General features: G+C 36.1%; 1 pseudogene; it reads right to left on the bottom strand.

The window, feature by feature from the left end:
- Positions 1 to 6347: 6347 nt before the first annotated feature.
- On the bottom strand, positions 6348 to 6977 carry LOC122077885 (annotated as a pseudogene).
- Between the last annotated feature and the right edge of the window lie 2121 nt (positions 6978 to 9098).

Genomic DNA, 9098 nt, shown 5'->3' with positions numbered 1-9098 from the left:
GTAGTATTCTACTGGGAATCCGGTAAAGAGGTGGACTAAGTATTTTTATAATTTACTAAATAAAAATAATACAAATAATAGTATCTTACAATTTGTACCTTTCAGTATACTGGGTGAAAGGTATAAATCAATTATTTATGTTTTTTATCAAATCATTTATGTTTTAATTTAATATTGTGTTCTAGTTGTCTGTATGAGGACTAATTAGGGTCTATTATAAAGCCCTAAAAATATCTAACAAGTGGTGTCAGAGCAGTAGTGTTTCTAGTCGTTCAAACTAGAAAAGTTTTCAATACTTTGATTTTTTATTCGTTGGGGGTTATAAGTGGCAGGTGCTCATTTGTCTTGACAAAGTGAAGCATTTATCGATTTTTCTAGTTGCAGATTAGACAATTTTGCCTTACAAGTGGTGTATTTGTAGTCAATTCAACTTGGCTGTGATTTGTCAAAGCAATAGATAAAACAATTTTAGAACTGGTATCATCATTCATCATGTTCGGTGTTTTATCTAATTGGATAAAGTTCTTTCTCAAAATCCTGCATTTTTGCTTACTTAGGAGAGAGGATGTCGTTTTGGATAAATTTTTGCTTTAGATATTAATGCATGAGAGCCTTAATTTTGTTCTATAATCACACATTATACTAAAAATCTTGTTGGAGATACAAGTTCCAGGTAGTCGGCCTGATTTAGTTGGGATAAGGCTGAGTAGTTGTTGTATTCGACAGAAAATCTGGTAAAGTGGTGGACTAAGTACTTTTATAATTTACTAAATAAAAGTAATATAAGTTATAATATCCCCAGTACCTTTCAGCATACTGGGTGAAAGGTACAAATCAATCATTTATGTTTTGATCCAATCATTTATGTTTTAATTTGACATCATGTTCTAGTTGTCTATATGGGAACTAATTAAGGTCGGTTATAAAATCCTAAAAGTATTTAACAAATGGTGTCAAAGCAGTAGTGTTTCTTGTCGTTCAAATTAGAAAAGTTTTCAAATTCATGTGAAATATTAAAAACTTTTTTAGTTTGAACGACGCGAAGCAATACTACTCTAATTTTTCTTCACCAGGTATTACAAGTGGCGGGTGCTCAATTATCTTGACTAAGCGAAGCATTTATCGATTTTTCTAGTTGCAGATTCCAAAAATTTGCCTTACTAATGGTGTATTTGTAGTCAATTTAGATTGGCTGTGATTTGTCAAAGCAATAGAAAAACAATTTTAGATCTGGTATCATCCTTCGTCATCTTCTGTGTTTTATCTAGTTGGATAAAGTTCTTTCTCAAAATCCTACATTTTTTCTTACTAAGAGGAGGATGTCATTTTGGATAAAATTTTTGTTTCAGATATTAATGCATCAAAGCCTTAATTTCGTTCTATGATCACACATTGTACTAGAAATCTAATTGAAGATATATGATCCATGTAACCGGCCCCATTTAGTTGGGATAAGACTGAGTAGTTGTTGTAATCTACTGAAAATCTGGTATAGAGGTGAACTAAGTGTTTTTATAATTTACAAAATGAAAATAATACAAGTAATAGTATCTTACAATTTATACCTTTCAGCATACTGAGTGAAAGATACAAATCAATCATTTATGTTTTAATTTGACATCGTGTTCTAGTTGTCTGTATGGGAACTAATTAGGGGGTGTTATGAAACCCAAAAAATATCTAACAAGTGGTATCAGAGTAGCAGTGCTTTTTTTCGTTCAAAGTAGAAAAGTTTTCAAATTCACATGGAATATTGAAAACTTTTCTAGTTTGAACGATAAGAAGCATTACTGCTTTAAATTTTTTTTCTTCATTGCGAGTTACAAGTGGCGGGTGCTCATTGTCTTGACAAAGCGAAGCATTTATCAATTTTTCTAGTTACAGATTCGGCAAATTTGCCTTATAAATGGTGTATTTGCTATCAATTTAGTTCCGCTGTGATTTGTCAAAGCAATAGAGAAAACAATTTTAAATCTAATGTCATCCTTCATCATCTTATGTGTTTTATCTAGTTGGATAAAGTTCTTTTTCAAAATCCTGCATTTTTTCTTAATAAGGGGAGGATGTAGTTTTGGATCAATTTTTTTTTTTTTTCAGATATTAATGCACCAGAGCCTTAATTTCATTATGTGATCACACATTGTACTGGAAATCTGATTGGAGATATGGGATCCATGTAGCCAGCCCATTTAGTTGGGATAAGACTGAGTAGTTGTATTCTTCTGGAATTTGGTAAAGAGGTGGACCAAGTATTTTTACAATTTACTAAATGAAAATAATACAAGTAATAGTATCTTACTAATGTATAATAACCACCAAGATTCTACGAATCGTGGATATGTTCGGAAGAATAGGGTGGATAAAGTAAAAGAACTCTTGAAAATGATGAAAATAGGTAAAGTAGTAGGTTCTGATTGTATTCCAATAGAGGTTTGGAAGAGTCTATTGAGTTTGTGGAGTGTCATGGCCAACTAGATAAGATTTTAAGCACAAGGAAAATGTTGGATATGATCGGAGAAAGAGCATTTTGGTGCTGATTTAACAAAATAGCATTGTGCTTACCTATCCTAATTCTGGAAATAGGGTTGAACTAAGAGAAATTTGATAACTCACAAAGAAGGGTCCAATTGACCAACATGCTTAGTCGAGTGTAGTTTGGAAACAGGTTAAGAAGTCCTCCAAGTTTGGTCCACAACTGGCTTACAGAAGTACAACAACACAGCAAGAAGTACCCAGGCATAAATTAGGGTTTTCTGGCCATATGGGAGAAAACCTGTGGCTGGTTGTAGTCTGCTCAAAAAGAGCTACAAAGCTGGTCGAGTGGTCCCCCTAATAGGCTTTTCAAACCCACCAAAGGACCTTACAAAAGAGCTGCTAGTTTAGGAGATCTATCCAAGGTCAATCAAGGGTCGAAACCCTGACAGTTTGCTGAAATCAATCCTTCTTGGCTGGTCCTCAAGCTGATTTGATAGAAGGTCTTAGGGTCTTCAAACTAGTAACATACTCTTGATCACTCACTCATGAGGTTAGATTAAAGTGGTAACAAAAACAAGATGGGATAGATGTGGGTGGGATGGACTTTCTCAATCTTGGGTCTCTCACCCGCAACTATTTCAGTTGTTGGAGCATCCTTTCTCAGGAATCAAAGAGCAACAATGGTTGCAATTTCATTCATTCATTAAGTGTCAATTGGTTACAGTAACACCTCTTTACATAGCAAAGGTTAGATACTAAAAACATAGAAAGAATCCCAAAAAGGAAACAAACAATGCAAGGCTCCATAGAAGCCAACGAGTTGAAGAATTAAAACCATTGCTACTGCTGCTATAAATTTCTTTCTGTTTGATCAAAGCTGGTGGAGTTGGTCCAACTAACCGTCTATGGTGTGAAGCCTGAGGGGTTCTTTCACTGCTATTGTCTTCTTCTCAAGTTATACAGGATACTTACTCTTGCTCTGAGCTTTCACAGGCATTTAGATCAGTTTCTCCTTCTCAGATCTACCCAGGAATTACAGATTTACTTGAGCACCAATCCATTGAATACTAAGGCAGACCACTCATCAACTTGGGCTGATTTTTTGCTTAAAGTTTTCCCTCACCCGGGGCCCCACTCGACCCAAGTTACAGGCCCATCTTACATGTGGTTGAAAAGTTACCGAAAACCTTCATAATTTTGTCTTTTAGTGATCTATTCTGCCCAGAACTGAAATCGGTAGACTTGTTTTGATTTCCATTGATTCTCTTGATGGTAGTTTAAGATTCTAAGTCGGTTTAGACTAAACTCTATCCTAGTCAAGCCTTTCTACATCTGTATACTGATCTGTGATCATTAACCCTATCTGTTGGACTCGATATTCTTGGTTTTAGACTTAATACTCTTTTGATAATCTGAACTATTATTGGTACTTGTTTTGTGGATGTTCTTTGAGTAAATCCTCCAGTATTGGGATTAGTTGGCCTTGCCAATCCTAGTTCTACATTACGAGCCCACATTCCAAAACCCTGATTACAGGTTCCTATGGGCCCACTCAGATGACAAGAAACAAATTATAAGAAAAAATGGTAATTTCGTAAATTCATAGCACAGTTCAAGAACCTTTTGGAAGGAATAAAAGACTTTATGAAATAGAAATAATTCAAGGATATAAGTAATTTTATATAATAATGGTAAATTAGGGGGTTGCTCACAATTTCAGAACTTTACCCCTTCTTCAACCTCACAATAAAAGCAGCTAACCAATGATAGCCTTTATGGTCATTAATTGAGAAAATCAATTAAACACCAATGACTTTGAAAATTCAAGAAAAGGTTTTTAACCCACTGGCCTCTAATCCCCAGCTACTAATCTAATAAACCAGCAACCTAACAATGAAATGACTTTTCTGAAATAGTATCAGGCGATACCGTAGTATCTAGGTATGGTATGGGTTTCAATTCGCAACAAAGGAGGGTTATTTGGTGTTGAAATTCGAGGGAACCATAAAAGGGTGAGATGGAATTCACCAAAATGGCACATTTTATTCTTCCATGGTTTTCCCCAGGGCAGCATAGTAGGTGAATTTGCTAAAGATGATGTCATCAATATTAAAGAAAATGATAGCAACCTTAAAGTTTCTAAGCCTAAAGGTGAAGGGACCTCAAAAATTATTATTCTTTTCACAGTAAATGTGGATTTATAAGGGGACCAGTACATTCTTAGCCCAAAGGATAAAAATGTAATTACAGTTGTGACTCTTGTATCTTTTGTTGTCCTACTGATACAATTAAATGTATGTTTTTATACACAAATATATCTCTATTGGGGAAAACATGATAGGATTGAGTGAAATCCACCAAAGTGGTATATTCAATTCGATTGTGTCTTCCTCAACAGTAAAGGTGGCATTTCCCAAATGTGATGTCATCAAAGTTAATGGACATTCAATTTAATTGTGTATTTCTTGACAGTAAAGATGATATTTTTTCAAAGGTGATGTCATCAAGATTTGTGAATAAGTATTCATATGTTAAAAAGGAATACTAACTTAGGAGTTCTTTTGCCCATAGGTGATTGAATTTTCAAATCTTGGTGTTCTTTTCACAGTTAATGCAAAAAAATAAGAGGACCAATGAATCACTGTCCCAAATGATAAGGATACAGTTTCAGTTATAACTCTTAGTCACTGACAGAATGTTGGCATGCCTCTTATAAAGGCTTTTCCAGTGAAAGTGCTCAAAGATTATGTTTCTAACATGAGTATTATTGAGTTTTTGATATGATTGGTTAGTGGGAGCTTTGCTTCTTGTTGATTATTTTATTTGTTTGGAAACTTTAGCCATTATGTTTTGGGCAAAGTTTAATAGATTATATAATTATGTTATTCATTCGATTTTAGCATTTATCTTATGCAAAGTTATTCTATCAACAATTTCTTTGTTGATTGCTTTATGACTTTATTTGAGCATGGTTTATAGATAATTTTTACCACAGTTTATAAAACAATACTTAAAACACAGTTATAGGAAATTTTACCACAGTTTAAAAGGTAATACTTGCTATCGTTCAAAGGCAATGTTTGTCATAGTTTATAGGCAGAAAACCACAGTTAGATATTAAACCCAAATCAAAGACGATTTGCCATAGTAAAGGTTAATATCACAGTTAAGGACCTACATTGAATGATAAAATGTTATTGAGGATATGCCAATATTTTCATGTTAATATCCCACATAAATTTGTGTTGAGAAATTTATTTCTGTTTGTAATGACAGAAAGTTGTAAATCATATATTGAGGTGTATCTCCTGTTGTTGTTAGATGTGAGTGATTTTTCAACTGAATCACAGTAAGAGTGTTAATGTAATGAGATTCTATGGCCATACCAATTTAAAAAACATCCTTATAATTAATATAGCCCAAGTGGGAGATTGTTGTATTTATGTGCTTAATTAATTATTCGGGTTGATTATATGAGTGAAAATCAAGTTGCATAAATCGATTCGGTTCACTCTCTAGTTTAGGGATATGCTGGCCCAATCCATTATGGTTTGGGATTTTGGATGCAGGACAATATTATAAATACTGTGTTTTAGGTCCCTACAACCATTATCTACTCTTCTCCACTCTACTATTAAAATGAGAGAACTATGGAGGTCTAAGGGGCTATAGAAGATCCATAACAAGAGAGGAAAATAGGGAGTGACTGGCGTTAATCATTTTCAGCATACTGGGTGAAAGGTACAAATCAATCATTTATGTTTTAATTTGATATCATTTTTCTAGTTGTCTATATGTAAGAAACTAATTACAATATGTTATGAAACCCTAAAAATTTCTAACACCAAATTCTATCTGCTCACTTTTGTGGATCAGCAGCCAACTAGAAGAATACCATAGATCTTAACACCAAGAGGCAACCCATGTTTAACTGCACGCATGGCCACGTTGTGGGCTATGTTGGCTCCAGAACTGTCATCGGCGACAAAGATTCGATCAAAGTCTACGTAAGTAGTCAACCAAGGTTTGGCAGCAGCGGCGGCGGTTGTGGTGGCTCCACCACTTCCGACTCCGGCATGGCCTGCAATTCATTGAATTGAATTCCAGCAGTCATCGTACGCTATTGGGAGAGGGTGTTCTGGGGCAAGACGGTAGTCGATGGAGACGGCGACGGTGTTAGCTTGGGAGGCAAGGAGATTAAGTTGTCGTGTTACGAGGAAGGAAAAGGCGTATTCAATGCAGAAGCTTCCACCATGGAAGTAGATAAGGAGAGGTAGCTTCTTCTTGTTATCTTGATTGTTGAGTTTTGGGAGGAAGAGACTAGCAGAGAAGCCACCGTAGTCCGATGAGATGACGATGTCTTTTGATGAGACACCAGTTTGTTGATCGTTGAGAGATGGAGGGACAAAGCTTGAACCCTTGAGTCGCTCGACTCGGCCATTTTTGTAGATAGGAATGAAAGGGAGAATTTCCTCTGCTACTTCTTGGTTGTTGGAATCCATGGCTTAATGGGTAATTGGCTGAACGTTAAGTGAGGAATTGAGGAGGCAGGAAGGATGTGAGAACGAAAATGGACAGTGTTAAAGGAGTTGTAGAAAGTCATTAATTTATGGTTGTGCATGTTTGGATAATGTCATTTTCCTTTTAATGGTAAAACATGACTTGACATATCCAATCTTTCAATGGAAAGGCCAATAGGGGATTCGGTCATCTCCAACGATTGACGCTGCAAAGATCCTCTAACGAGTTCTCACAAATCGACAAGTGGATCATCACTTGTTGGAGATGAACCGAATTTCAACTGTGTTTTTGCAAGTAATAGAACCAGTTGCAGGTACCCATCCGTAGATTACCCAGATGATTAGAGCGAATTGGAGAATATATGGATAAGCGTACAGTCTCAGGTTCGATTCCATCTGTGCATCTACGATTTAAGTAGAGACTGTCATGGTGGGTTGCTGAGCTAGTCTTCCCGAGGATTAATTGACGTGCACACAAGCTAGGCCAAACACCTTGGTTTAGGTGCGCATAAACTGGCCCAAACACATTGATTTAAAAAAAAAAAAAGTAGAAAAAGAAGAAAACAACCAATTGCAAGTTTGACTCCATATGTAACGTAAATGAGGGTTTCAAGAACCCTATTTTGTTGTTTGGGTCAATGATTGAGTGTGTTATTACCTGGATTCACAAGCCCTTAGTTGTGGTTCAAATCCAAAAGTTGTAACTTCATTGATTCCCTTTTGAGGGAGATCTCTTCTTTGAAGGTGAACAACCTACTGCTGGCCTATGATTTCAGAACTTCTAAATCTAAGTGCTGCTTGATACAAAGGATACAAAGGAAAGAGAACTCTAAACCACAGGGCACCAACACCAACTCCGAGAAGAAAATGCCTATAATATAGACCTTGATCCACAAAAGACCATGATCACCGGGAAACCGAGGAAGAGGCCCTAACAATTGTGTTGGCAAGAACCAATTATTAATTGTTCTGTTCTAATCCTAACCATTAGATTTATATTATGGAACCAAATCAGACTCAGCTAGAACTGATCAGGAACAGATTAGGTACCAATTATAGGTTTATTTATGGGTGTTTAGGCTGTTTTTTACTCTCTTTTCACTTTTTTGGGGCTAAGCAAGTGGATTCCAATTAAATTGCCTGCAGAGAGCGATGTGGACTCATGTGGTGTAATGAGCATCCAACGGTTGAGAGGGTCCGATTATGCACCTCAGCCATTGGATGCTCACTGCACCTTACCGCCTCACTGCAAATGATTTTGACGTAAACATATACTAGTGTTAAAGTGGGCCATTGAGTCAACGGGCTTTATTTTCATAGATTTTTTGTTCGATTTCATAACAGGTTAGTATCTGAGCCCAATATGGGTTAAAAATTATTTCATCGAGTTTATTTTGATGTTTTGGTTGGGATTGCTTAAGAACCGGAACCAACTGTTCCAAGGTAGAGGACCAATTAATTAGTTGTACAACCCAGTTCCGACCCTGGCCTTATAAAAATGGTGGAACAGACTTAGACAGACACGGACCAATCAACCCAAACCGGACCAATAGATGAGTGGGCTATTGGTTGCCCCGAGTCGCCTTGCTTGTAGTTTGACTGTGGAGCAAGGTTCCAAAACTCAGGATCGATCAAGGTCAATATCAATTCAGATCAGCCTAGATTGGACTGTTCGGACCCATTTACCCACTTTTTAATTAAAATCAATGCTTTATTATGTTTTTAACCTGGGGCCTACCAGTGTGTTGGGAATGGATCCATTAGGATTGGGGATCGGTCTAGGCTAATACCAATTCAATCCAGCCGATACTAAGTCATTTGATCTGAGTTTTAAAACCATGCCGTGGGGGGAGCTTATTGATGATAAGAGTGTCGATTTAGAAGCTGTACTGAAAAATGAAACTGGCCATTAAAATCAAAACGAATCAAATCGAAAAGATTCAGTTCAATTTTGATTTTAAAAAATGAAATTTCATTCATTTCAGTTTCAATTTTAAACTAAAATCATCGATTTGAATCGAATCAAATGAAGTGTAAACCACAAAAACTGAACCGAATCTAAATCATATAAAATCCTAAACTCATGTCTCATTGTTGAGTTGT

The sequence above is a fragment of the Macadamia integrifolia genome, chromosome 5 (genome assembly GCF_013358625.1).
Source record: "Macadamia integrifolia cultivar HAES 741 chromosome 5, SCU_Mint_v3, whole genome shotgun sequence".
NCBI classification, from domain to species: domain Eukaryota; kingdom Viridiplantae; phylum Streptophyta; class Magnoliopsida; order Proteales; family Proteaceae; genus Macadamia; species Macadamia integrifolia.
This window is presented reverse-complemented; position numbering and strand designations above follow the sequence as displayed.